Consider the following 18,509-nt stretch of genomic DNA (forward strand, 5'->3'; position numbering starts at 1 on the left):
TGAAGAGCATGGTGGAGTGAAATCTAGTTTTAATAAAAGACTAGTATCATAATAAACAGATGAGTCTAACTGGTAATTAGAGTTTTTATTACCTATGTATTACCTAACACCAAAGCCAGCCCTACCAAGTATAAGATGGAGGAGGGAGATTGTAATGAATAGAAGTTTGGCAGGGTCTTGGAGGAATCTGAATGAATTATTTTCATACTTGTGGCATGTTGGATAACTATATTTTGGGTTGTGAGGGTCTATAATAACCTTTCATTCAATTATTCACTCATTCAACAAATATTTGCTAAGAACCTCTTATATGCCAGGTGCTAGCCTAGCCCTTGAAGCCAGACATATGAGTAAGTTGGCTTCTTCCTTTGAGGAATTTCTGTTTTGAGAGAAACGAAGTCATAAACAAATAATTACAATGTATTATGTGCACTAATAATAGAGGTGTGAATGTAATTTTTGACTTGATGGGCACTTCTATTGTAAACACTGCAATAGATGACGTATCCTGGGGATGTGGAGCTGCTGGGGACAGGTCAGTGATTGTGGCAGCCTAGGTAAGGAACTTGTTTAAAACTGAGCTTGGTCAGCAGATTCAGAATGATATCCTGTAGCTCCTGGTCTTGCTTCATTTCCATAAGCATTTAGAAAATGTGGATCTCTTCTTACTGCTAATGCATATATTCCACAGGATCCCTTTCCTATATTGAAACTTTGTGCCTTAGACCAGAAAATGTGATTAGACTGCTGAGTTAACAGCTTACTCTGGGAATGCAGGGCCTCATCACAGTAAAACAGGCAGTAATCGTGTATTATATCAGGATTTTGCTCTCTCTCCAAATACATCTACCTCCATGTTTCTACTTCCATAACCCTTCCATGTTAGAAAATTCTATTTTATAGGTTTCATTCCATTTTTCATTCCTACTTACCTATAATTCATCTACCTCTTAGTATGATTAACTTTCAGATCCTTTCTTTAGAGCGGATTTTGACTGGGAATGAAAGTTAAAAGGGTGTAAGAAGGGAGAAGAAAGAAGGGGATGATGCTCAAAAGGGAGCCTGTGCAGGGACACCAGCCTGCAGGTTCTGAAAATAAGCCCCACCTCCACGGTTGGCGTGAAGGTGGCTTGTGGGTGGGCATGCCCTCCTTTCAGGTTGCTAGGCCCAAGGCACACTGAGAGGTTGACATCAATACCTTCTGTTTCAGAACATCTTCCTTGTTTTTTTTTTTTTTTTTTTTTTTTGTTAAGCAACATTACTACGGTATGTTTAGGAGCAGCACATCTTTTCAACAGCCGTTAGAGAAACATGTAAGAATCAGTATGTGTCAGGTACTGTGCTAAGACCTGGAAATAAAACGGAGGGCAAAACAGCATTGTGCTCTTATGAAGTTTATAATCTGGTGGAGAAGACTGTGACTAAGTGCTCAGCAGGAAAGGAACACAATTCCATGATGTAGCAGCCAGGAAAATGCATCATGTAGAACTCTTCTGATGGGATGCATACTTGACTGATGGCCCATTGCTGCACATCTGGACCCATCCCCACCTCGGCACTAAGACTTCACTTCCCAAGCACTGCTCCTCCCAGTGTGTGAGCACAGCAAACCCGTTCCTGCAACATACACCATGGCTTATTCTCCGATCTTGTAGAAATAGAAGAATGGTGGGTGGTTGCCAGAGGCTGAGGGATGGGAGAAATGGGGAGAAGTTTGTCATAAGGGCATACATTTCCAGGCAGAAGATGAGTAATTTCTAGGGAGGTAATGTACAGGGTGATGACTATAGTTAGCGATACTGTATTGTATACTTGGCAAATGCTATGAGAATAGAGCTTTAATGTTCTCCCCATAACAACAACAAAATGGTAATTGTGTGGGGGGAAGGATGTGTTAACTAACCTTATTGTGGTCAGTACTTCACAATATAGACACGTATTGAATCATCACATTGAATACCTTAACCTTATACGTTGTTATATGTCAATTGTGGAAAAGCTAGAGGAATCCCAGCAACTTGATGGAAACTTTCTTAGAACTTTGCTGAGGTCTGAGGCTCTGCCTGTCCAATCATCCTTACTTCCCCCCTCTCATTCACAGGAGTCCGACTGTGTACCAGGATCTGAGACTCTCCCTGTCTTCTCCAGCTCCTTCCCCTTTATCCTTCCCGGGCATCTCTTAAACAGCTCATGCTTTGTGTCTGCCTTTTGGAGGACCTGAACTAACGAGTGGTGTCTTTCTCGAGTCAGCTGAGAAAACCAGCAGCAAGATGGGGATCGGAGACTGTTCACTCACCACCAGGCAAAAAAAAAAAAAAAAAAAAAGCCTTCCTTAGTGGCATGTGGGACACAGATAGTCCCTAACACATGGTGGTGGCTCAGTTGGTAAGGATGTCACTGGTGGTTAGCTGAGGAACTGTCCTGGTGAAGGGAGCACCAATGGAAGTGCAACACTTCAAGTATTTGACAAAAAGTGGGAAGAGGGAGTGGCGACGCCTACCAGGGCAGTGGAGTTGACTAGATACTGCACAATTATTTTATACCCTGCAGAGGGATAACAAGAGAATGAGGGCTGTTAAAGAGGTTAAAGATTAAGTGTGAGAGCCAGAAGTCCTCTTTAGGTAGTAGCTTACAGAGAGAACTTCAGCTCCTCAATGGAATAGCCTACACAGCTGAGCGGCAGATGTGGGATCTGATAGAGTTCCAGTGCTTCTGAGATATATTTGACGTTTGAGTGCTCAGCCAAGGCAGTCTCTTATGCTAAAGTCAGGGTCCTGATCAGGAATACGATGATTTGGGCCCAAAACATCGGATAGGGACATCTGGATGAATGCCCCCAAGAATGTTGGCTCTGAAGACCTCCCTGAACCCTCAGAGATTACATAGGTACCCCACTCCTTCCTAGTAAGAGCTAGCATGTCTCACATGTTAGAAGACATAACAAGACCTCATTCCTGAAAGGCAACAGGTGTTCTTCTGAGGAGTTCCTTCCACCTCCTCTTCTTGTTGTCAGGTCACAAAGCATAATTGCCTAGGGGATATGCTGGGCCTGATGAAAGAGAAAGGAGATTATACACTGAAGACGTGGTAGGAACTAGACAGCACATACCATCAGTGGTTATAGAAGCACCATGGGACTGGATTTTGAAGGAGTTTGGCCAAGGGGCCAGAATATATGACAATAAGAAAAGATTCATTGACTTTGGGACACTGGATTTAGCATACTGGCAAGGACCCTGGGGGACAGGACACATTTACTGTTAGCATGGCTCTTATAAGTGTAGAGGAAGTGCTGGTGAATGTTGAGTGGAATGGAAATGCCTGAGTTGTCCCAGCATATGATACAGGAAGGAATAAAGAGTCTGGTGGAAATAGTCATGCTGGAATAGATATATTACATCAGGGCAAAAAACTTACTAAAGGATTGTGTTCAACGAGAGGGACCAGAGGACACACCACTTACCAAGCTGATGAGAGGGGTACCAGCTCACTAAATGTTCTGTGGTGACAAACTCCAGTGTGAGAATTGCAATGCAGGCCCCTGGGATTTGCGAACAGGGCCATGTCTTCTGCAACAGTGAATTATATGTTCTTTGATTAATAGCCCCTGCTATGTGACTCTGCCCTGGTAAAGACAAAATGCTTGACCATGGGACACCAACTGACTCTGCACCTAGAACTGCCCAATACTGGTTGTGTTCTGCCAGAACTATTAAGTCATGAATCCGATTGGCTCTGCGGCAGCGACAGTCTATCTTAAGCTGGAAATGGCACAGTCCAGATAAGCTGCTTGGGCAGGGAGCTCAGATTCCCTTGTCACCCAATACAGTCACATCAGGACTGCTCTTTTACTCATATTTATAGCTGTATGCAGAGGAAGTGAGGGTGTATCCCGCACATCTGGAGGAGGAAAAAAACCTGAGTTTGGTTTACAGGTACGCTAAGCCAGTATGTGGGTGCCAGCTCAAAATGAATGGTAGCTGCGTTACAGCCACTTTCAGTGGTGTTCTTGAAAGACAGGAAGAGGGACAATCTGCCCTAAGGGTGGAGCTACAATCAGTTCATTTGTTCATCTAGGTGCAGCAACTGCCTATTGATGTTACAATATGAATAAATCGGTGACTAAACACAGAGCACAGGAGACATTGAACACCATATGATAATGATTTGTATTGGCAAAAAAAAAATCAAATTATTGCAGAAGTTGAATATGTAGAACTTCTAGTCTAGTAGACAGAAAACTTGAATAAGACAGAATGGAAAATTTTGCCCAACCTCTATTATGCCAGTTCCACAAAAAGAGGACTCCAAATGGGCTGTCAGATTATTAGTTTACATAACGTGCCTTCTGTTAGAATAAAGTATTCAATGAGGTCTTTACTCCAATGCATAAGGTAGACCAAGTTGTGGCAAAACTAAAGTCAGAGTAGAAAATGCATTTTGTGAGAATCTACTTTCCCACAACTCAGAACAAGTATTGAAGGAAACAATTGAAAGGAGATGACAGAAGCTCTTTTGGAATAAAAACGTCTACCTACCTCAGAATACTTTGCCAAGTGAGTAGAGATGTTTAGCATTAATGGCACATTTATCTCAACAACATTTTAAAGGACATTGTTGGTGCCATTTAAAACCAGTTTGCCCTCAACATTGGTCAAATTCTATCCTCTTCCTTTAAAATAAACTCTGCTGTAAGTAGACTATTAACAGATATGATGCTGTCTGACTTATTTGTAAGGCTATACATGTGATGAAAGGGAGAGCAGCATGTCTTTAAATGTACTAAAGCAAGAAAAAATAAATCAGGCTTACAAACGCTGCATCATAAATTATAATGTTGATATTTTTATTTTTCATGTACTTTACCCACCTATTAGAATAAGAAATATGTCATAAATGTATACTAAAGAAAAGTAGCATTATAAAACATATACTGTCCTATAATAAAAACTGGTGACATTTCTGGTTGGATTATAGGCATAGGTTTTTTTAAAAAAAATCACTGGTTATACTATTCTTGAGCTCTCAGAGCAAAAACATTCTGTAGGAAGCCAAGAAATATAATTTTAGTTGCAGTATAATTTTCCAGCTGTTGCAAATAAGCATATTTTGGCATGTTTCAGAACCAGTGAAATGTAAGAAAATATTAACCAGCTAATGGTTGAATTCATTTTTATTTTTAACGGCTGGGAGACAAGATTTACAAGCCACTGATTCTTATCTTATTTCACAGTACCTTTGTCACAAATAAAGCCAATAAATTGGTGTCATAAAATCCTAATGACTCTCTAAGATCTTTGGGACATGAGCATATAAAAATGACTCTCAGTGACCTGGACACATATCCTTGTTTTCCATTTCTTTGTGATAAAAAAAAAAAAGATGAAATATAAGGGTTGACTTTCATTCTGCAAGTAAAATCTCATCAAATAGTCAACAGCTGAGTATCAACCAATATCAACTGCAAGTACAAACTTACCATTTTTGCAGAAAATAGCCCAAATTAGATCCATCTGAACAATGGTCACAGCTATTCACAACCCCAATCAACACTTGTGTCCATTTCCTAGCGGCTGACTGTAACACCACCAGCAAAGGGTAAAGCAAACCCATTTGGCAGTTTGGTGAAGCCTCTAGACTTCTCAGAATATTTTTAATTGTCATCTAAAGCATGTTTTAAAAGAATAAAGTAAAATACACAGTATTACAAAGGAAATCAATTACGGACGTATAACCAACACATATTTAAAGCAATTCTTTGTGAGGTAGTGACACAAGTGCTTCTTTATTAACGCATTAAATAAAAAGATCCAGCAGTGGGCCTAGTAACTACCATAATTTCAAAATGGGGATGAATGTAAATAATAATTTTGAAATATCTGAAGTAGCTGTACTGTGTTATGAAAATATCCGTGATTTCTATTAGTGTCAACATCACAGGTACTATATATGCTAATGTTGTTTACATGCATTTTTTAAGAAATGTTACTTCTCAGTTAGAGGTTAGTGAAAGTAATGATGTAATGGTCCAAATACATCAATGTTCTGAATTCTAGCCCTCGTGCAGAAAATGGATGGAATACTTCAATTATTTTCTCTGTGTCAGGCTTTGTGCAGGATCTTGTGCATTTACTCACATCATCTCATAGCAATTCTACAAGGTGGGGAACATTGACCCCACATTACAAAAGAGTCTCAGGGATGCAGAGGGCTTCTTACCCGAAGTCTGAGGTTCAAACCCAGGTGTGACTGATCCCTTGATCTTTTTGCTTTAAAATCCTGTTTTCCCAGTAGAAAATCTGTTCCTGATTAATAATCTTAGGCAAAACGCTTTTATTCCTCTATAGCAATTACTTGGCTCTTTGCTTCATTAAAATAAAGCATGTGTATGTTTATTTTAAATAAATTCAGAACCTTGGTAGGAAGAGGTAGAGTTAAACGGTGGACTAGTCATGTGTTTATTAATGTTCTAACTAACCTGAGTTCAAGCTTGTTCCTGAACTACCACATTTTATTTCCCTCTTCTCTTGCTAGTTCTAGTCCCTACATTAATTATCTAAATAGAAATGAAGGTTGGCATTTACTGTTCCCCCAAATGATAAACTTCATTACATTATAGTGACAAAAAGCTCTTTCATTTCATTCTCCTTTAATAACCAGCTCTCCATTTGTGAAGTGAGTGGGTAGCTCGATCCCAATAAGACCTCGACCTTCCCCAAGTCAAAAAGGAAGCCAACAGCTGCAGCTTGATCTTCCCAGAGTTTCCAACCTCAGCCTAGCCTGAGAGAGACAGTGCTTCTTCTAATAAGAGGTCATTCTGTCTCCCTGGGCTCATTACGAGCTCCTTCTGATCAGAGGCTGCTGGTTCTAAACAGTGCCAAATTATGTGAGGTGGTTTCTCTTACTATGTAGCACTGTCCACCGGGGATGGAACTGAGACCACTAAAATAATTCTGTGTGGTAGTCTAACTCATATTTAAGAGAAATATTTGGATACTTGGTGTATTTTTCACTTCAGGATAGAACTCCTAGCAATTCCCAGAAGAAATGGTTTATGTAACTTAGAGGAATCCTAAATGTGATAAATGTATCATATACACGTCTTGATGTCAAGCACAGAATTTATCCAATATAAGATCAGACAAGTTTAATAAACCACTTAAGTGTTATAAGGCATGCTTCATACTAGGATGAAACATGTCCCTATCTGTGGTTCAATGTACATGTTCTATCATTTTGAATATTAAATAAAAAAAACCCTTATATAAATAATGTGAAAGGTCTGATTTAAAGCAACAAATGCTAATAAAACCAAATTGAAGGCTGACAGACCTTCCGTAACTCATGTCGATTGCTTAGGAAAGGTATACTAGAGAAGATATTAAAGATAGAGTCCTGGAATTTTCTTTAATAAGTCTGTTTAAAGTCATATTGAGTAGCCTAAATTTTTCAAAGGCAAATTCATTAAATTTGCAGAGTTATAAACATCAACAATTATAACATTAGGTTTACATCATCTGTTTTAATGACTAATTTTCCATCCTTGTTTTCCTGAAAATATGTATTTCTAAAAGATTGATTTTTAATTGTGCTTTAGTATGCCAGCTCTAGAGATATTCCTTACACTTATAATGAGTTGTGTTTCTGCTAGAAGTTCCTATAAGGAAACATTATTTAAACCAAACAAATCAATTTTTTTTCACATTATAACAATGGCAGAGTAGTGTGTTACATTGATTGAAAACTTGAAGCATGATTACTTATAGAAATGACCTTAAATAAAGCTTCTTCATTAAACTACCTTTAACAAATCAGGAGTTAAGAAAATACCTAGTTAGAGATAAGAATTTTTTTTTGATGTTTTTAAGAAAATTATCACAAGCACCTTTGAGAATATCTTTGAGAGACCAGGATTCTTTGATGAATTTTAAATAAATTGATTCAGCGATGTCAGTTTTGTTGTTCTCTTGTTTCTATCACATATGACCCTATGGCTAGCGTGGGCCTTAGGGCACCAAGTTCTTTATGTGTTCCAGACAGAAAGTCTTTCTGCTCTCTGGAACTGCCACCTCAGCACTTCCCGCCTCATCTTGTACCCTGATGTTATGTAAGGCATAACTACCTTTAAAATGCATGAACCAACCCTGATTTCCATTGAATTTTTCATCCTTTGATCCTTCATCATAATGTTGTTTCACTATGTCAAAAAGCTTCAAAGCTCTGGCTTGAGTAGTAGCCAAACTCAAAGCTGAATTATATCCTGACTTCACAAAATCTTAAATCTTTTCCATCTTAGCCTAAACTCTAGCAAGTTTATTTGAATTAACGGACAGCAACCATCACTAAATTACTTACAGTCATTTTAAGGGCCAGGTCTATAGTCAGAGCACTGGTTTGAGCTAATGAAACTAATGTTTTAAGGAAACAGAACAGAACGAGCACTTATAGAAAGGAGCATTGCTCTATAAAGTAATCCCTTTGGGAAGTCATATACTTAGGCCAATAATGTTGTTATTTCTCAAAACAATTTTGGAGATTTTCCTTTGGCCTTCAGAGAGAGAGGACTGGTGGCAAAGGTAAACAAGTTTTTATTTCTTTACAGCCGAGGAAGTACAAGTCGCAGGCTGCAGAATCAGCTGTGCAAAAAAAAATAAAAAATAAAAAAATGAAGCTTTATTTTCTTGAACTGAACTTGATTTCAATCTTATTCAACTCAGGTTAACATCAGTCAGTCATTTATTCAGCCAGTTCAGGATTTTCTTCCCACCCTTTTCTCCTTGGGTTGCCTCCAAGTTCTGAGGCTTTAAGTCATACCATGGTGTCCATGAGATAGGAGGAGACGATTGGTCCTCACAAATGATCCTTTATGCATGGTGGCACATACTGGTCTCTGGGCCAGTATGCATCCCTGCTGATGCATCTGGGATAGTATGCGTCCCTGCTGATGTCCTCAAGATGGGCTTGTTCTCCTCTGGACTCACTTCTAGTCCACATTCCTGGGAAGACTGTGAGGTTGTTTGCAGCTCTCCAAAGCCTGTCCTTGTCACCACTCTTGGGGAGGAAGGACAGGGAAGCACGGCAATGTTAGGATGGCCTCCTGTGCCACTCAGGGGCTCTGGGAGACGTGATGGAGCTGTATCACGCCCATCCTGCCCTGACATGTTCACTAGGCCTCTACTTTCCCTGCTGGTGTGCTGACCAAGGGTCTGGGAGGGAAGCAATGAGAGGCTTGCTACCTCTTCAGGTTCCACGCCGGAAATGAGGCACAGTGTTCCTTTGCTTGGACCCCCACCCGACTTGGGCATTCAAAATTTCTTTGGGGGTATAACATACCTCATACTTCGATCATCATTGCATTATCTTTCTTAATTTATTGCTTATAGCATCAACTGTATGCTCAGAGTCTTTCAGAATTGTGACTTTTAGTTCGCCAAACATTTTCTCTCAAACTATGCTCTGCCATGAGTTTCAAGGTGTCACAGGGTAGCGGTTAGGACCATGGACTCCGGAGCTAGACTCACTGGGATTGAATCCTGGCTCTACTGCACCCTAGTTTTAGGACCCTGGAACCCTCTCTGCCTCAGTTTCCTCATCTGTAAAAATAAGGATGACAATAGTAGTGCTTACCTCATGGAGTTGTTGTGGGTATTGAGTTAATATTTATAAAGTATTTAGAATGGTGCTTGCTGATAGTAAACATTATACATTATTAGTTACATTTAAAAAACAAAGTTATTAACCACAAAAGCTGAGTATTAGCTCTTTTTACCTTTGGCGCCTGATGTTCTCTGAGTGGGACAGAGGACAGGAGTAGGAGGAATATTTGGAGAAAGATGCTGTGATCGTTAATTTTGTGTGTCAACTCGATTGGGTCATGCTATGCCTCGATATTTGGTTAAATGTGATTGAGGGTGTGTTTGTGAGGGTATTTCTGTGTGAGATTAACATTTGAATCTATAAAATGAATAAAGCTCATTGCCCTCCCCAATGGGGGTGGGTCTCAGCCAATCCATTGGAAGCCTGAGTAGAACATAAAGGTGGAGAAAGGGAGAATTCACTCTCTCATGCCTGAATGTCTTTGAGCTGAGACATTGGCCTTCTCCTACTTTTGGACTTGGACTTGAACTGGAGCTGATATCACTGGCTCTTGAGGTTCTCAGGCCTTGGAACTCAGACTGCAGCTACATCATTGGTCTCCTGGGTCTCCAACTTGCTGACTGCAGATCATAGGACTTCTCAGCCTCCATAACTGTGTAAGCCAATTCCATCTAATAAATCTCTTTTATATATTTGTACAGTTGACCCTTGAACAATACAGGAATTAGAGGCACCAACCCCAGCATAGTTGAAAGTCCGCGTATAACTTTTGACTCCCTGAAAACTTTACTCTGGTTGTCCCTCAGTATCTGAAGAGGGTTGATTCCAGGACCCCCGTGGATACCAAAATCCATGGGTGCTCAAGTCCCTTTTATAAAATGGCGTAGATCAACGCGTACAGCTTGTCCTCCACATCCATGGATTCCCACCTGTCGATTGAAAAATACTGTTTTTTACCTGCAGTGGGTTGAATCCATGGATGCAAACCCCGGTGATATGGAGGGCTGACTCTATATATGTAGAAAAAAATCTTCATTAAATGGACCCACACATTTCAAACCTGTGTTGTTCAAATGTCAACTATATTCTTATTGATTCTGATTCTCTGAGGAACCCAGACTAATACAGAGGCATAGAATAATACTGTAAAATCTCACCTAGCCCTGATCATCTCAAAACTTTCTCTTCTTTTCTCTCATTCTCTCTTTCTTCCTCTCTCTCTCCCCATCTGTTTACTACCCATCCCCCAATTTTGCTTCATTTCCTTCTCTGCTCAGTTTAGTTTAGCTCATTCAAACTCTGCATAGTAATAAACAAAGGCAATACTGTGATGGGAATTTGAGGTCACTCATGATATTGGTACCTGAACATGACCTGACAGTTTCTGATCCCTGCAAGTTGTGGATGTCATGAGTTTATAACATAGGACACAATAGACTATGACTATTCAAGCCAACCTTACACATGTTGAGAACTGATTGTATTAGGAATATATTAATTTCTGATTTTTAAATTATATTTTTTACTAGAAGATTTATTTTCAACAGATACATGAGATAAATTACGTGATTTATTTAAAATATACATTTATTATTGGCAATATCAAAATTGCTCACATTAGAAGCTTCAGGTTCATGACATCCCATTTGTCAAAAAAAATGTTATCACATACTTTATCTTGCTTCTGTGATTTATAATAAGAACAGAAAGTCAGAATCTTCTGTGTTCTAATCCTCTTTCTAACACTTTGTCTTGTTATAGTCTTCAGCATGTCATTTAATCTCTCCTTGACTCAGATCCCCATTCGTAAAATGAAACCATTAATAATATTTGCCTCCTACAGAATTGTAAAGATCAGTCAGTTAATGTTTGTAAAAATTCTCCAACCATGAAAAAAATTCTCTAACTGTGGACTGTTAGAATGTGTACTGCCCATATTCCCATATTTCGCTTTTATAGAATGTCCAGTCTTTAAGAGAGCCTTCAAATGAGTTTTGCAGATCAACAGATTTAGTGTTTGTGTGCTATAAGTGGCAACATTTTAAACTTTTTTGCTCTATTTGAGAATTCAGAGAATTCCTGTATGTTGCTATTATTATTAACCTTTTAAAGAATGTTTTTCATAGTGCTATCTACACACACACTCATGTACATAAACAAATCTATTCATTTATTACCTGGGTGAAAGATTTTCTGATAATATGTGTAATGTAGTTTTGTGTAAGTTCATAATTTTAATTGTTCACCTTCCATGTGTGGTGCCAGGTTTTTTCCAGAATTTATTAGGGGATTGCTAATCTAAACTTTTTTGCCTTTTTCTTCTTCATGTTTTTTGACAAGGACTCACAGGGAGAAAAATACATAAGTTTAGGTCTATGACTTAGGACAAAATGGCACGGTGACTATTTTCTGTTCAACCTGCAATTATTTGAAAGTAATAATATGGATGAAACACTCTAAGACAAGTTTTGTGTTTGGATTATCCAGTTCCATTCAAAGATGTTGCTGGATTTTAGTGGGCAGTGTACAAGAGTATCAATTTTTGAGTATCCAGAGGGAAATTGAAATGATAAATAGACCCAATATTTTCTCTAATCCCATTATTTATTACTTTTCTAGTCTACTATATCAAAGCATGCCATATAGTGTGTACCCATCTACTGATCACATCAAATTAAATCAAGGAGGCAGCAGACTGCATCATATTTTCCAAGTGATATTGTTGTAATTGTCCGATGATCACTGGAAGGAACATTTTCAATAAAATGTCAAATAATATTAGCAAGTGATCACAATATCTTGAATGTAGAGATAAGGAAATCTGGATGGAAAAAAATACTTAGCACCCACTTTACTGCCTAGGACATATTTTTTCCAAGGTAGATAAGAAAGAAATGGAGTTTATAAATGAATGCTAAAAACACTGGGAGATATCCACTGTTATAAACCCCCTGGATGGATGGCTGTGGAGTAGGGAACAAGGCAAAGGAAGAGTCAGTGGCTTGGAATATAGGTGTAGGGTTTGGAGGGAGGTAGTGTAAGTGACAGTCTATTCTAGATTACCAGCAAAGTAGGAATTACTTATTTGGGCATGGAAGTGTACAGGATTCCAACTTTTGTATGTTTCTAGGAAATGTTAAGAGATAACTATATAAAATCCTTTGCTTATCCAACTATAAGCCCTGGAGATACTGGGAAAAGACATGGAAAGAAAAAGGGGTAACATTAGCATTCTTTACTTTTTGGGAGACTATTGATCATCTTTTGAATGACCTTGCTCCTGTCCTCTCTGGTTTTCCATTTCCGGGGAAGAGACTTGAGGTATGGAAAACTATGCATGTTATTAGATGGTCCTTTTTCAGCTGCTTCGCCTACTTTCTCCACAAGTTAATTTATGCCTCTTTTCTTCTTTCTTTCCTTCCTTCCTCCCTTTCTTCCTTCCTTCTTCTTTTCCTTCTTCTCTCCTTCCATCCCTCCTTCCTTCCTTCCTTCTTCCCTCCGTTCCTTCCTTCTTTCCTCCCTCCCTCCCTCCCTCCCTCCCTCCCTCCCTCCCTCCCTCCCTCCCTCCCTCCTTCCTTCCTTCCTTCCTGCCTTCTTTCCTTCCTTGTCTCTGTTGGTCTCTGTCTCTTTCTCTTCCTTTCTATTAAATCATTAGTAGTAGTAGTTTGGGTAGATACACGAAAATATCCTGGGATCTGCCAAAATACAACTAAAATGTTACTTGCATTTCCCATCTTGAAAGAAGTTTAGAGAACTAAAATATAATTAGTTGTTACAATATTTCTAAAAGCTTGACCTTTGAAATTCTGATTTCTATCCTGCTTGCAATAGAGCTTGACACGTGTAAAAAAAAAAAAAAAAAAAAAAAATTCCCAAACTTTTGAAAGTCAGAAAAGATATGAGTTTATTTGATTCAACTATTATACAATGTAATAAATGTTTGGCTGAAAAATACTGTAATGAAGATGTTTCCAGGTTGGTCAGAGCTTTAAATAAGGGGATGTATTTGATGCGTCATTATACATGTACTCATTTCAGATATATACACATACACAAGAGGCTGGTAAGTAAAATCTGTCAGAAGAACTCAGGAATAGGGTAGCCACTCATTTCAACATGGTTTCTATCAACTTTGATTGACTTTTTAGAGATTAGCCTACTCTTCTTACCTGAAGTTATAAAAACATAAAATAAACAGAAGACCACACGCCCTGAAAAGAATTACCTGACACTGATTGTTGTTGCTTTTCTGAAACATAAGTCTGTAGGGGAAAAAAAATGCTCTCCTTAAATCTAAATTCTAAAGAAAAGTCTTCAAGTTGGCTAGGAATTCTGTAAGCTCAGCATCCTCCAGGCCAGATGGAAACATGAGGCTTCAAATGTTTCTAGAGCTAGCTTGGGTCTTAACAGTCAAGTCTCTCAGAAATGGAATAATTAGGAGCAAGTACTTTGGGAGCCCATTCACATCTTTTATCACTTAGAGGTAACGGTGCCTTTACAGAGCCATCCTTTTTCTTCTCCCAAACATGTGTCTGACATTCATTAGGACAAGAAAGCTTAAAATGTGTTCCTGAATGAATAGTGGTTTAGAACTCGGGAAAGGAGACAGGCTTTCACAGAAATGTGCTGATTGTTTAGTTGTAAAATAACGAGGCAAGGGAACAGGGACATACACTGTTCAGTCCAGCTCATAACGTGTGGCTGCCAGCTCACCAAAAGAAATCACATAGTTTGGCTGAGCAAAGGACCAGACCACAGCCAGGGACTGTAGGGGTAGTGAGGAAGGCATGTGGCTGAAACACACCCAGCTTGATCTCTGCCGAGCCCGGCGGCGGGATCTGGTAGACTCTGCAGGACAAAGGGTGTTCATTACCTTCCAGCCAAACCACTCTGTGCGCCTCCGAGCCAGCCGGCTTCTGACCAAGGCTCTTCACACCCCTTCTCGCCGAGCGGCCTCTGCTCTCCCTGGAATCTCTTGGCTTAGCACCTCTCTGGCCCCTCCCAGCTGGCCCACTCCTGGGACAGCATGTGCTCTGCGTGGAATAACAAGGTTCGCTGGACAAGGTTGAATAGCCCTGTGACGGCAGTGCCTTCAGGGCCACATGACAGAAACGAAATTGGAGTCATAATGGCCACACTGGAGGAGAATCCGATGCTTCTCAAGAGTTCCAATGCTGGTCTGCTTCTCTGAAATTCCTTGAATTGTCCTTTTTCTCTCTCCTCTTAAAGGTGGACATATAGACTAGCATCCCTTAAATGTGGGAAGGGAGAAGGGAGGCATGAAGTGTGGGTATAGTCATTTTCAAGATGGTTATCTCTAAATCTGTTCCTAGGCAAAAGTTTTGTAGAAAGAGAAATCATTCCGCCCAAGGGAAGCCTGAGGGAAGTATAAAGACGTCTTGGAAATCCCCTGGGAAAAAAGTATCAGGTAGAGTTTGATTCTGTCTTTGTTGTCAGATTTTTGGCACAGTCGGTTGCAGCAACATTAGTGGTTCCAGACAGAAAACAGCAGCAGGTGATTAGGAAGTGGGTTTTTCTGCATGTGATAAAAGCTGCTGTGGAAGGTAGAAAGGGCAGAGCAGGCTGCACGCAGAAAGCATGTGGGCCACGGAAGTCAGGGTCGAGCCCCAGTGTGGGACAGTGAGGCTGGAGTTGTCAGCAAGCAGGGCAATGACACCGGGACAGTGGGTCGGGATACCAAAGTGAGGTGCTGGAACCAGCTTGCAGGCAAGCCGGCAGCCTAAGTACTGGAAAGCAAGACAAGACAGTGGAGCAAGGCAGAGTCCAGGGAGTTATAAGGTTGTGGTGAAAAACAAAGTGACCTGCCAAAGACCCTGCAAGCTGTGATAAACCAGGTGGTCTGTAAAAACTACAAACCGGAACCAGGGGTCGGTTCAGATGCAGGGAGTGGCTGGGGATGAGCTCTAAGGCAAGCAATCTAAGCTGCAGACTTTCGCTGGTTCCTGGCAACGGAGAATCTTGATCCTGAGGTAGCGTTCACCCTAGCCAGGAAATCTCTTACACAAAACAAGACTATTACTTTTTTTTTTAAATAACAGACATGCTATACAAATAAGTCTTGGGAAATAATACATTATTCCCTATCACCTTTCACCTGGACTGTTGCACAAGCTTATCTTGTCCCTCTGCATTTGCTCTTCCTTTCTGACAACCCATTCCTCATATAGCTGCCAAAGCAAGTCTAAAACATGTCTGGTCACATCTTCCTTCAGCCTAAATCCTTCCACTCAGTGCCTATTGTTCAAGCAAGATTCCCCAAAGTGTTTGGGTGAATACTAGTTCTGCAAGGTAATTAGCCAAAGAAGGCTGGGTAGTCAAATGACTCAGGAATTCTACAGGCTATAGTCCCTTCTACCTATATAGAGAAAGCTTCTATAGCGATTTCCAATGGAGAGAAGAAATGTAAAGGATCTGAGAAGTACTGCAACAACTATTCAATGTTGATTAACCCAATACTTTCCAAATTTTTTTAAATTAAAGTTTATTAGGGTTACAATTGTTAGTAATGTTACATAGATTTCAGGTGTACAATAGATTTCAGGTGTACAATAGATTTCAGGTGTACAATTCTGTAATACATCATCTATATATCACATTGTGTGTTCACCACCCAGAGTCAGTTCTCTTTCCGTCACCATATATTTGATCCCCTTTACCCTCATCTAACACACCCTGCCCGGCACCCTTACCCTCTGGTAACCAGTAAACTATTGTCTATGTCTATGAGTTTTTGTTTCTTCATTTGTTTATCTCCTTCTTTTGTTGTTTTCAGTTTTATATACCACATAGCAGTAAAATCATGTGGTTCTCTACTTTTTCTGTCTGACTTATTTCGCTTAGCATTATAATCTCAAGATCCATCCATGTTGTTGCAAATGGTACTATTTCATCTTTTCTTATGGCAGAATAGTATTCCATTGTGTATATATACCACAAGCTCTTTATCCATTCATCTATTGAATGACACTTTGGTTGTTTCAATGTCTTGACCATCGTAAATAAAGCTGCAATGAACATTGGAGCACATCTATCTTTATGGATAAATATTTGGGATTTTTTGGGTAGATACCCAGGAGAGGGATTGCTGGGTCATATCGTAATTCTATTCTTAATTTTTTGAGGAACCTCCGCACTGTCTTCCATAGCGGTTGTACCAATCTGCATTCCCACCAACAGTGTGTGAGGGTTACTTTTTCTCCACAGCCTCTCCAACACTTGTTACTATTTGTCTGGTTGATGATAGCCATTCTAATTGGGCTGAGATGATACCTCATTGTGGTTTTTATTTACATTTCTCTGATGATTACTGATCTTGAGCATTTTTTCATATGCCTATTGGCCATTTGTATGTCCGCTTTGGACAAATGTCTCTTCAGGTCCTCTGCCCATTTTAATTAGGTTGTTTGTTTTTTTGTTTTTGAGTTATATGAGTTCCTTATATATTTTGGATATTAGTTCCTAATTGGAGGTATTGTTTGCAAAAATCTTCCCCCATTCAGTTGGTTGCCTGGTTTCCTTTGTTGATGGTTTCCTTTGCTGTGCAGAAGCTTTTTAGTTTGATATAGTCCCATCCATTTATTTTAGCTTTTACTTCTGCCTTTGGAGTCAAATTCATAAAATGCTCCTTGATCCCAAGGTCCATATATTTAGTACCTATGTTTTCTTTTATGCAGTTTATTGTTTCAGGTTTTATGTTTAGGTCTTTGATCCATTTTTAGTTAATTTTGTACCTGGTGAATGATAGCAGTCTAGTTTCATTCCTTTGCACCTGGATTTCCAATTCTCCCAGCACCATTTATTGAAGAGGCTTTCTTTTCTCCATGTATGTTTTTGGCTTCTTTGTCAAAAATTATCTGTCCATATTTATGTGGGTTTATTTCTGGGTTCTCAATTCTATTCCATTGGTCTGTGTGTCTGTTTTTCTGCCAATACCCTGCTGTTTTGATTATTGTTGCCCTGTAGTACAAGCTGAAGTCAGGGAGTGTGATACTTCCAGCATTGTTCTTTTTTCTTAGGATTGCTTTGGCTATTTGGGGTCTTTTGTGGTTCTATAAACATCTCATGATTTTTTTTTATCTATTTCTTTAAAAATGCCATTGGGATTTTGATGGGGATTGCATTAAATCTGTATATTGCTTTAGGTAATATGGCCATTTTAACTATGTTGATTCTTCTAATCCATGAACATGGAATGTCTCCATTTCTTTGTGTCTTCTTCAATTTCTTTTAAAAATATCTTATAGTTTTCAGTATATAGATCTTTTATGTTTTCAGTTAAGTTTATTCCGAGGTATTTTATTCTTTTTGTTGCAATTGAAAAAGGAATTTTTTGTTTGTTTGTTTTTCTGAGATTTCATTGTTAGTATATAGGAATGCAATGGACTTTTGTATGTTGATTTTGTAGCCGGCAACTTTGCTGTATTCATTTATTGTTTCTAGTAGCTTTTTGGAGGAGTCTTTAGGGTTTTCTATGTATAGCATCATGTCATCTTCAAAAAGTGACAATTTAACATCTTAATTCCGAATTCGGATGCCTTTGATTTCTTTCTCTTGCCTGATTGCTCTGGCTAGGACTTCCAATACTATGTTGAAAAGCAGAGGTGATAGGGGACAGCCCTATCGTGTTCCTGAACATAGAGCAAAGGGCTTCAGTTTTTCACCGTTAATTATGAGATTAGCTGAGGGTTTGTCATATATGGCCTTTATTATGTTAAGGTGTTTTCCTTCTATACCCATTTTATTAAGTGTTATAATCATAAATGGATGTCGTATCTTGTCAAATGCTTTTTCTACATCTATTTATATAACCACATGATTTTTGTCCCTTATTTTGTTTATGTGATGTATCACATTGATCGATTTGCGTATGTTGAAACATTCTTGTGCCCCTG

At 39.2% G+C, this 18,509-nt stretch overlaps 1 pseudogene; it reads right to left on the reverse strand.

Moving 5' to 3' along the window:
- LOC109451152 (elongation factor 1-alpha 1-like) overlaps positions 1 to 9,305 on the reverse strand; it is a 55,330-nt pseudogene extending 46,025 nt beyond the window's left edge.
- Positions 9,306 to 18,509: the final 9,204 nt, after the last annotated feature.

This window comes from Rhinolophus sinicus, chromosome 16 (assembly GCF_057876585.1).
Source record: "Rhinolophus sinicus isolate RSI-liver-muscle chromosome 16, RSI-T2T, whole genome shotgun sequence".
In the NCBI taxonomy this organism is placed as follows: domain Eukaryota; kingdom Metazoa; phylum Chordata; class Mammalia; order Chiroptera; family Rhinolophidae; genus Rhinolophus; species Rhinolophus sinicus.